This window comes from Adiantum capillus-veneris, chromosome 26, assembly GCF_014529385.1.
Source record: "Adiantum capillus-veneris isolate H3 chromosome 26, ASM1452938v2, whole genome shotgun sequence".
NCBI lineage: Eukaryota > Viridiplantae > Streptophyta > Polypodiopsida > Polypodiales > Pteridaceae > Adiantum > Adiantum capillus-veneris.
The window spans coordinates 52,183,283-52,205,327 of NC_140956.1; positions in this window are offsets into that span (position 1 = coordinate 52,183,283).

The window sequence follows — 22,045 nt, forward strand, 5'->3', positions numbered from 1 at the left end:
TTCACAAATTCCCATATGGGGATGGGCTTTAAGATCCATGCCATGAACAAGATCACGACGTTGAAGATCAAGGAGTTTTGAGAAATCAGCATGAACAAAATGGTGATGCCATACTTTGCAATCATGATCACCTGGAGGAGTGGCAATATTTGCTACAACATCATTGAGAGAGAGTTCAAACAAATTACCGTTTCGAGGAGCAGTGGCTATAGTCTGTCCATCTTTCTCAATTCAGCATTTGGTATGATCAAATCCAACAAACAAACCAAGATCAACAAGTCTAGCAACTGAAAGAAGATGACATTGAAGATCTGGTACATGTAATACTCCTCGCAAAATTCAAGTGGAAGAAGATAAGGTACCAAGATATAAGTCTCCAATACCCTTTACTTGACAAGTAGTATCATCAGCAAGATAAACAACACGTTGAACTGGCAGTGGATGATAGTTATGGAGCCACTTAGACTGATATGTCATATTTCCTGTAGCACCAGAATCGACAATAAAAAGTGATCCATCACGTACATGAAGTATTCTGTCTGGAGCAACTGAACATAGGACGCAGCTTGTTTCTGGTACAATGTTGTTTCGATGTTCAGTAGCATATGCTCTATTCCGATCTGTGTCGAATCGACGCTTATAGCACATATGAGTGGGATGATCAGATCGTCCACAATATTCACAAGAAGAAGAAGAAGAGCCTCTAGATAAATGTGGTTGTTTTGTGGTAATATTGTGTTCTTCATCATATTGACGTGCCCAACAATCATCTTCAGTATGGCCATTTCTGTTGCAGTAAGAACATTGCTTATTAGGAAATTTGAGACGAGAGAAAATATTACCGTGACGGCCACCTCTACGGTTTCCTCGTTGAAATGGATGCCTTCGAGCATAAAAAGCACGTTCCATCTGTGGTGACTCAGTCTTCTCTTGTGAAATCATAGCTGTATCGTGACCAACATTCCGACGTTCTTGACGTTGAGAGTATTCAATTAAAGACATGCAAGCTTGGTCAAAATCAAGACCATCTTTATTAGAGAGAATAGTAACAATGTTATCATAAGAAGAGTCCTTCACCGTATCAAGGAGAGGTGTAATCAGTTGCTTTTGTGGAACAGGATCACCGGCAACAGCAAGTTGATTAATAATAGATTTGAAAGATTCAATATGTCCCGTCATGGCAGTACCAACTTCATATTGTAACTTGTTAAGCAACCCTCTCAAATAAAGTATTTCTGTAACAGATTTCTTCTGAAAGTTTGCAATAAGGCACTTCCATACGTCGTGGGAAGTAGGCAGTTCATACATATCAAGTAAAAGGGAATCAGTAAGAGCAGAAAGAATATACCGACGAGCTGCTTTATCACGTCGTTGCCAATCCGTATAGGCAACATTCCAATCTTCAAATATAGGTCCTTCAGTGATAAGCACGTTATCATTATCCGTATGAACAGGCTCAGGCGGACAAACACGATTTCCAAGAACAACATCGGAGAGTTCATCACCTTCAAGAATTAACAACATCTTTGCTTTCCAGCGTGGAAATCCTTGACCTTGGAAAGGAGGAATAGAACACTGGACAGAAGGAAAGCCGTTGACGAGAATATTCATAGCCATATCTTGTTGCGAGAAGACGTATAAGATAAGATCGCAGAATCTGCACACCATATATGGTGAGGGCCGCAATTGAGAATGAGAGAGATATGAGTACTGCGTTCTGTCAACGATAAACGTAAGAAGGATGCTCAAGGAACGTCCAAAGATGTGAGAGACGTCACCCAAAAAAGGCAGGGTAAAGGAGACGTTAATAATAAACGAGTCCTCAAAATAGAGTGGCGTGAGACGCAAGATTGACGGCCACAATATGAATAGCAAAAAGCTAAATCTTCTCGAAAAAGTTAACGCCAAAATAAGAAAAACAATCGCGGACGCTTCAAGAAGAAGTAGGATGAAGAAAGCTGCGTCAAGCTCAATTGCAGTAAAAACAACATAACTTTCTACTACGAACTCCGATTGATGCAAACCTAGAACTCAAATCGAAGAGCTCGAGGAGACGAACAAGTTTTGGATGAAAAGTTCCATTGCGCTACGCTCCATTGTGATTTTCCCGTTTCTCCAAATTTTGAGTAGAACAACAAGAAAAATTGAGATGAAGTTCAGGGTGTCATTAACAAGAAAACGTAACCAACGATTAGATTGATTAGAAATAAACGCCACAAAAAACACTAATCATATTCTTCTTAACACAAAACAACCACAGTTAACAAGAATCAACGCTCAAAAATAAAATTTGTAACAATTTTGAATCTTACATGCGAATCACATACACATACTGTTGTCACCATGAATTGAATCGGCGCGTGATCGTTACCGCTCTGATACCATGTTGAGATGTAGAGAGAAAGAGATAGAGATGAGACAAGAGACACACCATATACGCTCCCAAAGACTGATTCATATTGAGGACAAGATACAAATATATAGGTGAGACCAAGTTCAGTAGAGTGAGCCATATATAGCTCCAACAATCTCCCTCATCAATCATTTGTGACTCATCTTCATACCTCGCCCTTGATAGCATATTTGCCACTGTATTGTCTTTACCTGCAATGTGCTTAAACTTGGGATTTAAGGACTTAATGTAGGCAATCCACCGTAACATAGCAATGTCTGGCGTTGAGCAGCTTGTAATCATCCCAAGAAGTGGTAGACAATCTGTTTCTACAACCACACATGCACCAATTAGGTACTCTTTCCAACTTTTCAAGGCTGTAACCATACCCCATAACTCTCTCTTTATCTGTGGATAGTTTCTTTGGCGAGCACTTAGTACCTTTGCTCGAAATCTTACCACATACCTGTGTCCTTCTTTGTCATCTTGCCCTATTGCCCATCCAATCCCTCTAGGACTGGTGTCTACTGTCAAAATTACTGGCCTTTAACACTCATATTCTACCTTTCTCAAAGTCGTTGCTGACTGGAGCAACTCCTTTAGCTTCATGGATTTTACATGTGCTTCTGTCCATTTTAACTTTTGATTCTTTCTAAGTAGTTGATAAAGAGGATCAGCTACATGTGCATAATGTAGAATCAAAATAACATAGAAGACACATGCTCCTAGAAATCTTCTAACCTCAGTGATGCTAGTGTACGTTTCTTTCATTCTTTGGATGGCATCTACCTTTGTTGGACAAGGTTTCCTACCATATGGCCCGCATATGTGCCCCACAATGAGCACTTCATTGACACCAAGCATACACCTTTTTCCTGACAATGTAAGATTCACTTCTTCCAACCTAGACAAAATTTTATCACAATCATTTATGTGATTTACCACAAACCTACGACATCCCTTGAGATCCAAAGCTTCATCTTTTTCACTTTCTTCACATCCTTTGATAGGCAAATCATCAATGAAAGGCATTGTGATTTGAGGAATAAAGTCATGTAAGACCTTATTCATCCCATTCATCATATGTGCAACCGAGTTGATTTCTCCCTGTGGAAAGGTACACATCCTTACCAAACCCAAAGGTGTCCTCATGGTTGTCAAGTCTCTGCTTTTGATTGCAAGCTGAAATTGATCATACCCTGAGTAGAGATCCCCCATTGAGTAGATTGCCCTCCCTGCAAACGCCTCTGCAAACTCATCCACAATTGGACCTGTACCTACATTTCTAATTGTCACCTTGTTCACTGGTTGCATATCTTGGATGAAGCGTAGAGAACCATTCTTCTTTGGAACTGTGAACCACCTGTTTGAGTATGGAGCACAAGAAGGCTCCAAGATTCCCATTTTGATTTTCTCATTCAGTAGCTCTATTAACTTTGGCAAATGAGCCTTTGGAACTGGAATAGGCTGCAGATTCCAAGGCACATGAGGTATTGTGAAAATTATCATAGGAGCTACAATATAAGGATCAACACATACTATCTCATGTGGCTCAAATGCAAAAGCCTTACCATGCTTTGAAAGCATTTCTTTGAAGCACTTTGTCTCCTCCTGTGTTAGAAACTTCTCGCAACCAATCTGCAACTCTTGAAAAGACTCCTTTGTGAAGGTATGCCCGATCTTTTTAGGATTCCTCAAACTTGGTTGTAAAGAAGCCTGCTCAATCTTTTCCCTGTTGTTGGGTGGTAAGGGTGAAGCTACTGGTTTCACCTTCTTTGCTACACTCTTGTATTTAGTTTCAACATGGACTTCTAGGCCAACTGTTTGGCTTTTTTTAAAGGTTTCTATTACTTGATACATTTCCATAGAGAAAACTTTCACAACTTCATTTTCAAGATGCAAACTAGACCCCATTATAGCATCAAGCTCACCCATAGTATCTACAAAAGAAACTTGTTCACACAAACCCAAAACATTTTCAGTAGGCTTTAGCAACCCACTCTTTTTCATGCCTATTTGTACATTATGCACATATTGCCTCTCACATCTCTTCAAATCTTCAAGTTTTGTAAAATATACTGATCCATTCCTTGTTACCAAGGAGCTCATTGAGAAAGTTTCACCTATTTTTGGATCAGGCGAGACCCTTTTTCTTTCTGTACCACTACAATCCCGCTTTACAATGGTACTTGGCCAAAACCCATCATTTCTCTATGACCATGAAACTCTTTGATTACCTTTGGTAGAGGATGTTCTCTGAGGTTGTCACGATTTCTTTCAAGGTTTACACAAACTGTGAGAAATTGGACAGCTTGTTTACCATCTTTGCTGCGTATCCTAGCATATGCTGAACCATCGTCCATTACCTTTGTTTCCATTCGAACTTCCACAATGTAGGGCTGTCCAAGGATGAGATGATATGAAGATGTATCCTATACAAAGAAGTTTTGGTCAATCTTTACATCACCTATTGTCACCTTCACACCTGGACATGCTGCATACAATTCACCGGATGAATTGTTTGCCGCTTTTACCATCCAACCATGATATGTGTCCATCGGCCATTTGCACTTGTTGTAGAGACTCTTTGACATTATGTTTATTTCTGAACCATGGTCAATCAAGGAAACAAATGGCACCTACCTTGACCAAAGTTTCTGTAGTAGCCCTTGCCCAGTGACTTCGTGAATAGTAGCTCCTAGGAATATCTTCAACTTCTTCATCATCATTTGAGAAATGCACTTGCTTCACTCTCCCACTACATTGGTAGCATCCTACCACAACTCCATCATCCTCCTTATTTAGCAGTTGCATCCCTTGTGTCTTCGAGGTTTCCCCTTCAACCTGTGGATGAGAAACTTCAGCAAGGGTTTGCCTCTTCCTCTTGATGATGTCAATGATCTCCTCATGGAATTCATGCTTTGCAATGCCAAGAACTTCTCCCAGTGTAAACTCAATCTTGCTATTCAAGATCCTTTTCTCCAAGACTTTCTTTAAATCTATAGAAACCTCAATATCAGATTGTAGTTTATAAGTTGGGCCTTTTGTCTTACCTTTTGTTGGCTCTTTCTTCTTTCCTGTTGTAGACTCCTCCATGAGTACTTCAGGTGGAGATGCTCCTTGTGCCGAGGGTGTTTGAGAAGGCTTTGAGTCGCTTCTTCCCCCACTTCTAGAAGCTCTTTTTGATGGTCCTTCATCAGAATTCTCACGTCTGCGCTTCTCTTCTACAATTGCCTCATTTTGTTGGCATTTTGTAATGTAGGCATGCACTGACAATGAGTCCACTGGATCATTCCATCCTGTTTCTAGACATATGCAATCACCTGCTTCATGTAGAATCTCTTTTGTAAGCTTTCCCTTTTTAGCTAATTGCATGACATTTGGCCAAATTTGACCATGATGGTCAATCACCTCTTCATCACAAAAATGCTCAATTTTTACTCCATAAGTAGCTGCCTCAATTGAAGAGCTGGCACGGGTAGCTGCATTGCCCATGGCTTGTTGAAGCCTAGAAACAAGATAGTTAACAAGCATCGGGGCATCATTAGTAGCTTGCTCATTAGCAAAATCAAAGTTATCAACATTAATTTCACTCTCTTTACTATTTTCAGCCATTCTAACAACTTTTAGGTGTAAACTTTTTAGGTGTACTTTGGCACTTCAAGTCCTAGTTGCTACTCCTCTTTACCCCTTTAGAAAAAGCACTCAAGCTATTGTACCTGTGGCTCGAATACCATTAATTGTAAGGAATAGAAGAGAGGGTCATTCAACACCAAAACAACACCAGCTCCTGTCAATCTTCTAATAGCTCAATAGTGGTTAACAAGCCCCGTAGGACTCCACTATTAAGACCATAGCTCTTGACAGTGATTCCTCGTTAACTGCACAAAGGCAGGCGCACCGTCAAGGCTGAAAAATCGCTATTCTACTTACTCACATGCAATAATAGTACCAACCATTCATAGCTAGCTTGAGGACCTCCCTTCTTGAGCAAGAAAAGAGAAACCTTGTGCTCTGATACCAATGTAACATTTAATGGCCTAGTAACTTGTGTGTAGCGGAAAATTGCATGAACATAGTGAGCATTTCATTAGAATAGGTTCCTAATGAGATTAACAAGAGTGCTTGGGTGGAGAGAGCAACAAAAATCATAACACCTAGTTAGATAGCATGAACAATACTTCAAAAGAGAGAGAAATTAAGCAATTGACAATAGTTGAGGACCGGATTTTCATGGAGCCCGGTCCCCCCTCCAAAAGGCTTTGTATTATGGTTTCTCCCATCAAGAGAGACATTTTACAATACAACATGCACTACGCAAAACACTTATCAAACACAACATAATGAGTCGGGTCATACTATACCTCTTGTAAATTCACCTGCTTTTGATAAGTCAATGAAAACCTTCGTTTCCTCATATATGTTTTTTGTCAAAGAGTCTCCAAATAATCCTAATGTTTTACCAAATCAATGTGGTAGGAATCAAGAAGAAATTGTCTAATTTTCTATTTAGATTCCAAGATGTTTTTATCGACGAAATCCTTAAGGAGTTACCTCCAAAATGAGAGGATGATGACCATAGAATAGAGATTTACTTGGGAGCTCACCGCCTAATAAGCCTCCTTATATAGTTTCTCAAGCTCAACAAGAGGAGATTATAAGGCAAGTGCATGAACTAGTAGATAAGGGTATGGTGAGGCATAGTTCCTCTCCCTTTTGTTCACCAGTCCTGCTAGTGCAAAAGAAAGATGACTGTAGAGTATACTAAACCTAATCCAATTCTCTACAGGAGCAACATCTTTAGGTAAATTTTCAAGCTTTGAGGGAGAATAAACTTTTCATTAAACAAAAGAGGAGTGAATTTTTCCTTCAAGAGATTCAATACTTAGGCCACATTATCTCTCAAAATGGTATTTGTATGGATCCTTTAAAGTTATAGGTGATAAGGATGGCCTAGCCCAAGGAATTTACATGAGCTATGAAGCTTTATTGGTATGTGTGCATATTATAGATGCTCCATAGAAAAATTCTCTCAAGTAGAAGGACCATTACATCACTTAACAAAAAATAACGTTAAGTATGCATGGACTGCAAAGGAGAAAAATTCTTTTGATAAGCTTGAATAAAAGCTTACCTCCCAACTATTGCTTACACTACCGGGCCTCTTAAAGCCATTTGAGGTCCAATGTGATGCTTGTGGATATTGACTTGGAGTAGTCTTGATCCAAGACGGGCATGCAATAGCATATGAAATTAAGTTGAAGACTCAATACCGATGAGAAAGTGTTGGGCATATACAAAAAAGAGCTACTAGCTCTTCTACATGACCTAGGCACATGGAAGCACTATCTATTGGGAACTTTATTCATCTTACAAATGGATCACCAAAGTCTCAAGTACTTCATGACACAAACCAAGATTTCCAACTAACAAATGAGGTGGGAAAATTTCCTTTTGCAATTCAATTTTCATATTGCTGATATTGGTGATAAGCATAATCAAGTGGCTAATGCACTATCACGACAACCAAGGGAAAATGTGGTGTCTATAGCAACTCACAATGATCTATCTTCCATGATAGATGAGTATGCTAATGACCCTAATTTTAAGGACATAATGTTAGCCTTTGCCTTAGGGAGGAAAAAGAACCATTCACCTTGCAGGATAGTTATCTTGTCCATGGGAATAGGCTATGTGTTACTCACTCCCTTCATGAGAAAGTGATGTATGGATCCCATGCTCCCCCTTATGTGGGGCATAGCGGGATTCAACCTACTCTTTGAGGGGTAGAGGTGAATTTTTTTGGCCCACCCTGAAAGTGGACTCAATCAAAGAGAACAACAACCTCTACACACTGATATATACATAAAAAAAAATCAAGTTATGGATTTTTTGTAGCAAAATTTTTGAAGTGAAAAAGTTTGAAGAAGTTGACTCTCATCTTTTATTTTACAAACAATGTCTTTTGGCACTCGCAAGGGTTCTTCTTCAACAAGGTCCACAACAATTGTAGAAAATGATCCCAAATCTTCTAAGTGTGGAGATAGCAACACAACCAGTCAACCAACGACATAAAAAACCATGATCATAGCATACTTGGTATCATTGCAAGAGATGGTAAACAAACAAGCTAAAGACTTATGGGAACTTGCAATGGATAATTACACACTAAGGGTTGTGGTTGGGAATGAAAATCTCAAGATTACACTTGAGAGGAAAATAGCACATTTGATGGAGCTTGAAGATGAGGTCAGCCAAGGAATTTAAACGCTCTCTTGTGGACTTGAATGCTTTGAAGGAGCACATGGGCATAGTAGAGAATGACCATGTATTGAAAGAAGAGAAATTTGCACCATGAGCCGGGATTATGCAGCATGAAAAATGTATGGACAAACAAGTATTAGCCGATGTATGTGGTAGCAGTGTGGCTACTAAATACTAGATTGGACAGTAGAAGATGAGTGGTTAAGCTAAAGTGAGTGCATGGGCCTCTAGTTCTCATCTTACGGTGCATGTTGATTGTTTTGGATTGATTAGATGGCCAAGATATGATCCATTTAAGTTTTAACAATGAGCAAATCTATGCCATTTTTACTACCTCAATTGATGTGTCATTGGGATTTTTGCGGCCTCCTTGCCAAGGTTTGTATGGAAGCTATGTGGTATGTGAAGGCCATATGAGTCAACGAAACGTCTATTGAAACTTGGATCATGTGAAGGTTGAAGTTTGTGTGAGTTGCCCATATGGCAAGGTCTTGTGGACTTTTTCAATTTTGGCAGCCTTTATTCAATGTCTTGGTGGAGTGCGACACAATTTGTGAGGTTTGAAGCCAAAACCAAAGGCTACCAAAGGGATTTGGCAACTCAGGTTTCGACTTCAAGGCATCAGGTTACAGGACAGTGAAAGTGAGGGGAAAAAAGGTCTTTTTGGGAGATTTTTTTCGTGAAGCTTGGAGCTTCTAAAGCTTACTAGAGGAGTGTGTGCCACGTGGTAGCCAAATAAGCCCATATGAAAATGTGAGGTTGCGGGCCATGTGGTATATATAGTGCAATGTGCCTATTACAAAGGCATCAAAAGGGAACGTAAGCTCCTTGAGATCTTGTCCATTGCATTGGTTGTGGAACTACTGCCAGTGTTGCATAGGCGGATTGGTGCTGTGGTAGAATTGTGTGGTGGTTCTGTGCGCTGTTGGTGGTTGTTGGTTGTGTTGGGTAGCTGATGACATAACATAGCAATTTGGGAGCTTGTTCTCGTGCCCAAGAGGGCCAAGTTTTTTGAAGGAAAAGAGGGGTTAGAAGTGGTTTAGGTAGTGCTTGGAGTGTAAGCCAAGATAAGGCAAAGTAGTGTCTCACATACCATAATGCTAAAAATGGATAGAAGTCAATAAATATAGAGGGGCCCAAAAAAGAGCTCATAACCTATAAGGGAAAAAGGTTTTGCAATTTTGAGGGGGGATTTAATGGGAAAGGAGGCTTGGCATGGAGGGAGCCAATGAGGTCTGCCAAGGGTGATTCTAAGGAGGAGAACTGGCCCATGTTTTTATGCCAAAAAAGGCAAGGATGAAAGTTGTTGATGAACCAAGCTAGCCCCATTTAAGGCGTCAATTTTTTGTCGTGTTGATTCCCCCCCTCTTCTTTTCTACTCTTGTGTGCATATTTTCAAGTGTTTATTGGTAGGTGTGTCCCTCTCATCCCCAAGGTGTGTGATGAAAGGAGAGAGAGAGAAAGACATGTGTCTATGTGTAGGGAAAATGGGAAATTGATGTGTTTACAAATGCGTGGTAGTTTGGACTAAGCTACTAGAGGGGTTGGAGGTGTTCCAAAAAGTCAACAACATCTCTACACAAGGGGGGGCGAGCCCTACAAGTAGGGCATGAGAGAAAACACACACTAACTCACTCAAGGCAAGCCAAGTCTAAAGAGGCAACAAGGACATATGCCAAGCTCCTCCTCATGTTTCCCTCATAAGGTGACTAAAGCCTATTGGTTGGCCTCTAAAGGGGTCCAATAAGAATTTAGTTTGTTTAGTTATTTGTTTAAGCATTATTCAAGTCCTCTCTCTCAAAGGGAAAATGAGGACACTTGTCCAAAGGCTACCTCTATTTCTTGAAATGACCTAGGCTTGTGATTGAGCCAATGAGCTTCAAAAATGAGCTACAAGGAGGGGTTGAACCAAGCAAGAAGGGGGTGTGATTGACAATATACCCTCCAGCACACACTCACACAGAGTTTCATTCTCATGTTGTGTTTTGCAAGAGCTCCATATCCTTCTCCAAGCTTGAGAAGTGGAGAGCCTACACCAACAACTCTCGGATATGGAATGCAAGTCCAACCAAGAGCAATGCTCCAAAGTTCATGCTTGCCATCTCCTTAATCTCAATTACTATTCTATTATGCTATGATGAGAAAAAAGAGTAATAAAAAGTGAGGAGTCTATTTCTTTCTCATATGTTACTTCTTCTTCCTCTTCCCTTCTCCCACTCCCTGCTAGCTCTCTCCACCTTTGAAGGTGTTTGAGGTCTTGGGATTGAGGCCAGGGATATGTTAATGCTTTTGCAAGTTAATTAAGGGCATAACTTGGGTGTATGAAGGCTACCATCTTCATTGCATGATTGAGGTTGTAAGGAAAACAAGCTTGTATTGTACCAAGTCTCTCTTTATGGGAGAATCTACAATACAAAATCCTTTTGGAGGGGGTACCAACTCCACATAAATTCGGTCCTCAATTGTTGTCAATTTCTATAATCCTCTCTCTCTCTCTCTCTCTCTCTCTTTTATAAGTATTGTTCATCCAAGATTATTAGGTGTAATGTTCATCTTGCTACCTTGAATTTTTTACTCTTCTTATTCTCTTTAAGAATTATCTTAAAGGAAATGCTTACTATTGCTACTTCAATTTCTGCTATAGTCAATGTTACAGCCATATTCCATTACATAGCCAAAAGTGTGATTGATCCCTGCAAGCAAGCATTTTTATGTAGTCACTAGGTAAGCATCAAAGAGAACAAGGGTATTAAAATCTATGAAGATTCTTGGTAATTGGAAGATGCAAAGCTAGTAGACAATATGAAGGTAGTAGAGAGAGTTTGCTTGACAAAACATCCATCGCTTTTTCAATAAATCCTCATATGATTGTTTGGGAGCCATGTCGACGGCTCTAAATGAACAAAACTACCCCTTGTTGTGTGTTTCCAACAAGTTGGCAACCCAGCCATATGTGAATTAGCTTGGGTGCAATTCACACAAGCTCTTGATTTGCAACATGCTGGAAAACTTTTGTGTTGACATGAAGTGTTTCCACCAAGAAGTTGCAACCTGGCTCTATGCCAAGGGTTGGATCAGGTTGGAAACTACCAATGAAAAAAAATGGAAAAAAGTTTTCTGATTCAATTTGGGAAAAAAATATATTTTCTACACTCTTTCTCTTACGTTTTACCTCGTTAGCATATAGTGAGATTTAAAAATCTAGGAGGACGTTCATCCACCTAGCATCACTTTTCAAACGTAATTTCTATATTGGTTGCACTTTTTTGTCGTAGGTAAAATCTACATACAAAGAAACAACCTCTCTTCAGAAGTAATCACCTATGCATGCATATATGCAATCACCTACATAGGCATCTTAAAGGCATGTGGCTCTATCGTGATTTTTTAATCTTCACAAGTGCAAAGAAAATGTATCTCTTTAAATTCAATAACCTATATTTCCATCTTGAATTCTATGCGTACACCTTGAGGGCATGTGTCTCTACAGAAGTGCTCAAGGAGCTTCCTGTTGGAGTGTGGACTCTTGGAATGTATTGATTAAAAGCTATAGTCTATTTGAATTGGTAGATGCAATCAATAATCTATGCATGCATCTTCAAGGAATGTGGCTCTATGCAAGATGCTGATATGTGCACAAAAATCCACAATTATATTGTTAGTCAAAGGATATTGAAAAAAGACATTGTGCTTTACGCTTTGCGTTGTCTTCGTTGATATGTATGCAAAGTGAGGGCCTCTCTCTAGATGCAAATACCTACATAGGCATAGATGCAGTCACCTATGCACGCATCTTGGAGGCATGTGGATCTATTAATATGGCACAAAAATCACAATTGCATTTTGAAAAAAGTTGTCGTGCTTGGCACTGTCTTGGTCAATATGTATGCCAAATGTGGTTGCGCTTCAAAAATTTAGTGGGTGCAAAGAAAGCTTAAATAAAGTGTATCTCTCCAAATTCAATCACTTATACTTTTGTCTTAAAGGCTATGCTTACATCTTGAAGCCATGTGGCTCTACGTAGGTGCTCAAGGAGCATCATGTCTAGAGTGTGGACTCTTGGAATGCACTGATTACAAGATTTTCCCTACATGGCAGGGCTAGAAAGCTCTAGTCTATTTTTGGCAGATGGGAAGCAAGGGTCTCTCTCTAGATGCAGTCACCTACCTAAAGGAATGTGGATCTATGTAAGATGCTGATATAGGTGCAAAAAATCCACAATTTTATTGTTAGTTAGAGGCTGATATAGGTGCTGATCTATGTAAGATGCTGATATAGGTGCAAAAAATCCACAATTTTATTGTTAGTTAGAGGCTATTCAAAAGATGTTGTGCTTGGCATTGTCTTTGTCGATATGTATGAAAAATGAGGGACTCTGTCCAGATGCAATCACCCATGCATGTATCTTGAGGGCATGTGTCTCTATGCAAGATACTGATATGAGGACAATTATACTGTTAGTCAAAGTCTATTGAAAAAAAATGTTATGCTTGGCATTGCCTTGGTCGATATGTATGCAAAACATGGAGTGCTTGAGAAAACACAAAAAGTGTTTGAGGAGATTCCGGTTCGAAGTGTTGCCTCCTCTTGGAATACAGTAATTATGGGATGTGCACAAAAATCAAAGCACTCAAAATATCTATGCTGTCTTGAACGGATGCAAAGCAAATGTATCTCTCCAGATTCATTGGTTGCAGGATATGCACAACTAGAGGAGGGCCAAAAAGCAATAGGATTTTTTTAACTTCCTATCTAGAGTGTGGAATCTTGAGATGCACTGAGTGCATGCTTTTTCCCACAAGAGAAAGTTTGAGTCTATTTTCAGCACATGCAATCACCTAGGCATGCATCTTGAAGGCATATTGCTCTACACAAAATGCTGATATGGGCACACAAATTCAAGCTAATATTTTTATTCAAGGGATGATGTTGAGAAAATATGTGGTGGTTGGAAATTCATTTATCAACATGTATGCCAAATGTGGTGTGCTTGAGAAAGCGCAAGAATTGCTTGAGAATCTTCATGTATGGAATGTCTCCTCTTGGAATGCACTAAATGCAGGATGTGCGCAACAAAAGTAGGGCCAGAAAGATATAGGCTATTTTCAATGGATAAAAAGCAGGTGTATCTCTCCAAATTCAATCACCTATAATTTTTTCTTGAAGGCTATGCTTACATCTTGAAGGCATGTGGCTCTATGCAAGTGCTCGAGGAGCTTCTTGTTTGGAATGTGGACTGTTGGAATACATTGATTGCAAGATTCTTCCAAGGCCAAAAAGCTCTAGTATATTTGCAACAAATGCAAAGTGAGGGCCTCTCTCTAGATTTTGTTTTCAAAAAACAACATTTGGAATGCACTGGTCATTGGATACATAAAATAAGAGCAGGGCCAAAAACTCTAGGTTGTTTTCGACTTCTTATCTAGAGTGTGGACTCTTGGAATGCATTGATTGTTGGATTTGCCAAAGAGAAAGCTCTAGTCTATTTTTAGTAGATGCAATCACTTACGCATGCATCTTGAAGGCATGTGACTCTATGAAAGATATTGATGGGTGCAAAAATTGACAATTATATTGTTAGTCAAAGGCTGTTGAAAAGAGTTGTCTGTTGGGTACTGTCTTGGTCTAAAAATTGTAGTTTAAGGAAGGGTGCATTAATGCCACTGATATAGAGAGGGTGCATTACTTGAAGGGCTTCCTATCTTGACTGTCATCAGTTGGAATGCACTATTGGATTTCACTCTTTTTGGTGATTTGCAAGGTATGTATGCCAAATGCGGGTCCCTCACAAAAGCACAAAAAGTTATTGATGGGCATCTTGGTGATGTCATTGCTTGGAGCACGTTGATTTCAGGATATGTCCAATGTGGCTATGGAAAGGAAGCTCTAGGCTGTTTTTACTAGTTGTGAAGAAAAGGCCTTTCTCTAAATGGAACAGCCATCATCTGATCTTCCTCTAGTTTTTTAAGCTTTTTGAAACATTGTCTACTTGCACAAGACCCCCACGTGGACAAAGAATCCATGATGAGATTGCAAGATAAAGCAGACAGGAAGCATGTCGACAATCTCATTGGCAAAGCTTTAGCCAACATCGTGTGTTAGAAAGGACAATCGACAAATGAGTGTTGAAAAAAAAGCTAAGTTAAACACTATGGATTCTTTATTCATATTAATAACACATTGAAGCAAACACAATGAAAATTTCACACTAGAAATGACATGTTCCCTCATGTTATAAAAATTGGGGAGGACTATGCACACTCCCCATGCAAGGAGACTTGCATGTTTTCTTTTTTCCCAAACATAAAAGGGGACAACATCTAAAGTGAACATATTTCAAATGATCCATATCATCAATTCATATAGCCTCTAGCCATTCTCACAACTCTTTTGTGAGGTACATCGATCAAAATTAGGGCCTTTCGAGCGATTGTAATGTATTAAGGAAGGTACCAATCAGAAAACAAGGAAACATGATTTGATGAAAGGTAACAAGTTCTTTGTGTGTGTGTGTGTGTGTGTGTGTGTGTGTGTGTGTACTATAGCCGTGTTTGACCTAGTGGACAACAATTCACTCTTTTGATCATAACTTTTTTATCCGCACTCCAATGTGGGTGATCTATAGCCTCAATCAAAGAGCACAATGACCTATACGCATTGACATAAAAATAGAAAAGTTCAAGTTATAGAATTTTTTCTAACAACATTTTTGAAGTGAACAAGTTTGGGGAAGTTGACTCTCATCTTTTATTTTACATACAATGTCTTCTGGCACTCGCAAGAGTTATTCTTCAACAAGTTCCACAACCATTGTAGAAAATGATCCCAAATCTTTTAAGCGTGAAGAAAGCAACACAATTAATAAACCAACAACATCCAAAACCATGATTATGGCATACATGGTATCGTTGTAAGAGATCTAAACAAAAAAGGTGAAGACTTATGGGCACTTGCAATGGAGAATGGCACACTAAGGGTTCTTGTGATTGAGAATGAGAATCTCAACAAGACACTTGAGATGAAAACAACACATTTGATGCAGCTTGAAGAGGAAATCATTCAAGGAATGCAAATGCTCGCTTGTGCACTTGAATGATTTGAAGGAGTGCATGGCAAAGTAGAGCATGACCATGTACTGAAAGAGGAGAAATTTGACACCATGAGCCAGGATGTATGCAACATGAGAAATATATGCACAATAAAGTCTTTAGATGATGTATGTGGTAGCTATGGGGTTCCTGATTACTAGATTGGACAATCGCATATGAGTGATTAGAGCGCATGGGCCTAAAGTTCTTATCTTATCGTGCATGTCAGACTTTTTGGATCAAAAATCAGAGTTTAGATGGCCGAATTATGATCAACTGAAGTTTTAGCGGGGGCCAGTTCTATGCCATTTTGACTACCTCAATTGGTGTGTTTTTTGGGGTTTTTGCAGCCATACCAGGGTTTGTGTGGAAGATATGGGGTATGTGAAGGCCATAGGACTCAACGATACGCCAATTGAAGCTTGGATCATGGAGATATTGAAGGTTGAAGTTTGTGTCAGCAGTTGCCGGCAAGGCAGGATCCCAAGGATTTTTTCAATTTTGGCGGCCTTTGTTTAAGGGTTTGGTGGACTGTGACAAGATTTTTTTGGATTGAAGCCAAAACCAAGGGCTGCCAAAGGGAATTTGCAACTCGAGTTTTTGACCCCTAGGCATCAGGTTGCAAGGTAGTGAAAGTGAGGGGAAAAAAGGTCTTTTTAGTGAATCTTGGAGCTTATGAAACTCACTGGAGGAGTGTGTGTCACATGGTAGCCAAATAGTATTGTATACAAATGTGAGGCCAGGGGCCATGCGGTATATATAGTGCAGTGTGCCTATCTCAAAGGCATCAAAAGGGAATGTAAGCTCCTTGAGCTATTGACCATTGTGATGGTTTTGGCACTATTGCCAATATTGCCAATTCTGCATAGGTGGCACGGTGCTCTGACAGAATTGTGCGGTGGTTCTGAGCGGCGTCGGTCATTGTCGGTGCTGTCAGGTAGCTGATGACATGACATAGCAATTTGGGAGTTTCTTCTTGTGCCCAAGAGGGCCAATTTTTTTGAAGACAAGGAGGGGGACTCCCACTTGTAGTGTTGAGAGCTACTTCCACGGTATATATAGAAGTGGTTTATGTAGTGCTTGGAGTGTAAGTCAATCTAAGGCAAAGCAGTGTCTCACATCCATAATGCTAAAAATGGATAGAGTTCAATAAATATAGAGGGTCCAAAAAAAGAACTCACAACCTATAAGGGAAAAAGTTTTTGCAATTTGTAGGGGGGCTTCAATGATAAGAGAGGCCCAGGATGAAAGTTGTTGATAAGCCAAGCTACCCCAATTGAAGGCGTCACTTTTTTGCCTTGTTGATTCCTTCCCTCCTCTTATTTTCTACTCTTGTGTGCATATTTTTGAGTGTGTGTTAGTAGGTGTGCCCCTTTGAGGGTGTGTGATGAAAAGAGAGAGAGAGAGAGAGAGAGAGAGAGAGAGAGAGAGAGAGAGAGAGAGAGAGAGAGAGAGAGAGAGAGAGAGAGAGAGAGAGAGAGAGAGAGAGAGAGATATGTATCTGTGCATAGGGAAAACAAGAAATTGATGTGTTTACAAGTGTGTGGTACTTTGGATTGTGGTGGGTGTGTGTGCATCGGCTTGTGTGAAAGTAGTGATTTGCTTGCAAGAATGTGATGTTTAGATGGTGATTTCTAGTGGATGGGGATGCTATGAGTACCCTGGTCTATAGAGAGGCATTTGTCTGTGTTTCTAGGTGTGCTCCCATTCCCCTCTCCATCTTCTGGTGCCCCCATTGAGGAGGTATGCCAATTGCTCCTATTTCAAGGGTAAATTAAGTTTTTGGAGATGGTGGAGGTGTAGATTTTGGAAAGCAAGTGCTGTTAAAGATGGCATGGTCGGGTTTTTCAATTTTCACTTGGGTAGAGGATGCAAAAACCTAGTTGCAAGATTATGGTCTTTTTGTGCTTGATAGCAGATTATCAAGAGAAGAAGGCACGGATCAAGTTTTTCCACTCCTGGTTTGCAGTAAACCTAAAATAATATATGACGAATTTCACATGACGGATTTCATGATGAAGAAAAGGCAAATTGGTTGAATTTAGAAGAGGATTTTCAATGCCAATTTGTGCCAGATGTATACTTGCATGAAGTAAAGTGGAAGCTGAATGGTGTGAAGCAAAGCTTGGATGGGAATTTTTGAGCATTTGAATGGGAATTTGAAGCTCTATTGGGTCAATTGATAGAGGTAACTTCTTTAGATAATGTTGATTATTAAAAATTGAGAAAATTCATGGATTGCATGCTTGAGTAAGTTTGAGATAAGGTCAAAGAGGATGGTCCTATGACATAAGCAGAAGCAATTGATTTGGAAAGAGGCCTAACCAAAAAGATTTTGAAGAAGCGGAAAGCCAGGCAGGGTTTGTCAAATGCTGTGGTGTCTAGGTGGGTCTATGCGATGGAAATGAATCCAAGGTTGATGCAAAGGGATGTGCTAGTGAAAGAAGAGTCAAGGGTTCTATGGCAGCAAAGAGATGGAGTTGTTTCTATGTTGAAGATGCCAATTAGGGAGGCTCTAATTTTGGAAGAAGAGCAAGCAATTCTAGATTGTGTAGAAGATGCACATGAACATTAGGTGAAATTTGAACTCACAAAGGGGCCCTTTAAGCAGTTTGACTTTATCTCTCTACCAAAATAGGCGCATGGATAAATTTTTGCAGACTCCAAAGCTGGTGGAGGTTTGAAAGTTAGAATGTCCTCTTCAAGATCTATCTACTGATATATAGCACACCATTAGATTCCTCAGATTCTTTTTTTGATTCACTTAATTTCCGACAGAGTTGTCACATCATAGGTGAATCAAAAAAAGAATCTTCTAAAATATGAGGAATCTCATGGCGTGCTATATATCAATACATAGAGCTTGAAGAGGACATTCTAACTGTCAAACCTCCGTGAGCTTTGGAGTTTTTTCACAAAAATTTATCCATGCGCCCGTTTTGGTAGAGAGAGGTAGAGCCAAACTCCTTAAAGGGCCCCTTTGTGAGTCCAAATTTCACCTAATGAAGTCACACAAGGTTGGTCAAGATCCATTCATGTGTGCTATAGATAAAAAAGGGAGGTATGCAGAGGATGTTGAAGTGATGAAAGTAGAGTAAATCCCAGATTTTGAGGCAGAAGAAGAAGTGCAATTAGATGATAGTAGTTCTCTAGATGCGGATACAAACTAGGAAACTCATTCTTCCCATTCAAGGTATGAGGAGTTTGATCTCTTGAATGTAGATAAAGATGTGGTAGATCTATCGAAAGAGCAAGGCAAACTGCAAGTAGATATGCTAGGCAAAAACCGAGACAAATTATCTAGGCCTACATACAAAGACATGCAGGTAAAGGTGTTACCTTGTCCTTATGGTGAATTGGACCTATGTTCAAGTGTGTGGTGGAAACAGTTAGTGATGAAGCGGAGCACAATGAGTTTAGGTGCTTTAATGAAGATGAAGATTCTATTGATGCTATACTCCAAGATAGTGCGGTATTGTGCTTGTCCAAACAATCATCTTCCTTGTACATGTTCATAAATACCCCCATTGACACCAATGATCTCCCGCTTGATCGGCCTAACAACCAACATTCCCATACCTGTTTGCTCAATCAAGAGTGCACCTTTGCCTACATTGATTTCTTTTAGTCTGGCAATGAAGGGTGTAGCCCAACCATAGTGCTCCAATTCCAATTTCATACTGCTGGTGGACAAATCATGGCGGAAAACACATGCGTCTAGTCCTAGTCTTGGTGTCACAAATTTCTAACGTGTCAAGCCACTGAAAAATGGAGCCAACCTGCAAATCCTGGCCGAGGGGCCTAAACCCTAAGAAGGAGAAGCAGAAGAAGTTTTACTAACTTACAAAGTCTTTCTGAGTGGCCTACTTTTTAAAGAAGAGTTCCCACCAACTTATGGAACCCCGTCCGATGGGGCCCAAGTAATATAAAGGCATTCAAAATAAAGCAAGCCCACACACACACCCGCAAAGAGCTGATGACATGGTAGCTATACAAATTCTCAAAATTTATGCTGGCATAATGATGTGGCAACTGTAAAGATTTTTGTGATTCACACAGACAAAATGATTTTCTTGCTTCTTTATCTTAAGATGTGACAATAGAATAGATTTTTGAAGAGAAAGATGATGTACTTGGCATGCAAGAGGTGCTGATGGTTGATCTTAATGAGCCAGATGATGAGAAAGGACTTGATGATGCAGGCATTGAGTTTGTTGTAGGTGTGAAGGAGAGTGTGGAGCCAAAGATAGAAGAGAAAAATAGTACGAAGGCATGACTTTGTCCAAGCCCTCAATTGAGGTACGTAATTCATGGTTGGAAGTTATGCTTCTCAGTGCAAGTGTGTGGTGTGTTATCTGTCAGATACAGGGTTCTCTTGAGAGAAACGCTAAGTCTTTACATGGTTGGGAGGGAGGGCCAGATGATGTATTGGTAGAACCAGGTATGTTGTTGGAATGGAATGGTGTGCACAGTGATGTTTTTTGAAGCACAAAGAAGACAAGATGATGCTTAGAGAGGTCCAAAAGTGCTATAGGTTGAATGAGAGTCACCTTACACTATGCTAATACTTGTGAAGTTGAGAAATGATCAAAATCTTGCTTTTTTACCTCCTAGATATTAAGCGTTCTTATTATCTAAGTGTTAATATTTGTAACTTCTTTTCATTTTTTCACTTCCCCTAGTTGTAACAAAGTGTTTTAAGACCTATGAAGAAGTTTCATCAAGTTTTGTTCAATATCATGTGTTCTTAGCCCTAATTGTCTGTTTGTTCAAAGTGAAGGTTGTTTTGGCCAATTTTGTCCCCAAATGCATTTAGAATCACTTATGCCTTCACAAAAGTGTGAGCATCTCACCCAAACAAGATGTTCATGTAAAAATATTTAGTTTCAGTCCCGAGAAAAAAAACCCGCTTATTATTTGTATAGGAAAAAATGTAGTTTTTTTTGGGATTTTGATGGAAATCAGGTTTAATGCAAGATAATGAAACAAGTAATTTTAGCCAAAGAAATTCACATTTGCATGCATCTATTACTAAGGAGATAATAAGCCCATTTTTGCCAAACTTTGAAAATTTTCGTGAAAGTTGATTTTTGACTTATGCGTAGGTTGCTATAACCTTCCCAAGATCAATGATGAGAAAAAATACTATTTTGAAGCTTTGAACTCACCTTATGAGTCTCATACCTAAAAACTTTGAAATTTCTCACAAACAACTTCAGTGATGTTAATGTTAAGTATGAAGGCTGATTCATCCCTTATAACTTTTAGTCTCAAAGACGCTCGGGGACTTCACTTAATAAGTATGTGACTATCAGGTGAGTGCAACAAAAGGGATTATTTATTTTATTTTTTTCTCATATTTTTACATACAGAAGGGTACCATGAAATGGAATTGGGAAAAAATTTTACAGATTGAATAGGAAAAGATTGTATTTTGTTTGTCAAAAAATCATACATAAGGAGTTTCAATAATAGTCCTTGAATGCATGCAATATACACAATTTGTATGTAGTGAACCCCCCAAGCAAAAATGCACATTTTTTATGCCCCCATTATGATGAGAAATCATTGTGCATAATAGAAATCACTTGTCAATAAAAAAAATCTATTATTGGAATATTCCTTTTTTTGAAATATTATGGTTGGATGGTGGCCAAAAGGTGGTTGAAAAATGACCATTTGGTTGGCCGGTTGGTTGGTGGCCAGTAGTCAATTGGCCGTGGGTGGTGGGTGAAAGTCTTTGGGCGGTAGAAAAATTCAATGGACGGTGGCCGATTTCTAGGCGAACTTGTCTTCTCAAGGGTGGCCACACATGGGCCCATGGGAGAATTCAACTTAGACTTGTCTACACAAGAGTGGCTACATGCGACTACCTCTCATGAGAGAGGCAACCCTTTTGGCCTATAAAAGGAGACCTCTTCTACACAAAAATGGATTGTGAATCTGATGAAACAAGGCATGTGAGGTGGTGAGAGTGGAGCAAGGCGGGAGTTTCATTAAGGGTGTAATCAATATTTTTTGTAGCTTTCTAATAGCTTATATTTGCTACTACCTTGGTAGCTCTAATACATTTGTTGGTTTATGTCAGTTTTTGGTACTTTAATTTAATTTTTTAGTATTGGTAGATTCTGGCAAGTCTGCCAATTTGAAATCCTTTGGTAGTTTGTTGTATTCGTAGAAGCTCTTGGTGATTTTTGGTATATGTAAATTTTGCTTTAGCTGTTTTGTCAGTGTCTGGTCCTCTTGCTTATATATGGTAGTTGCATATTTTAGGTAATTGGTAACTTCAGGTAGATTTTTT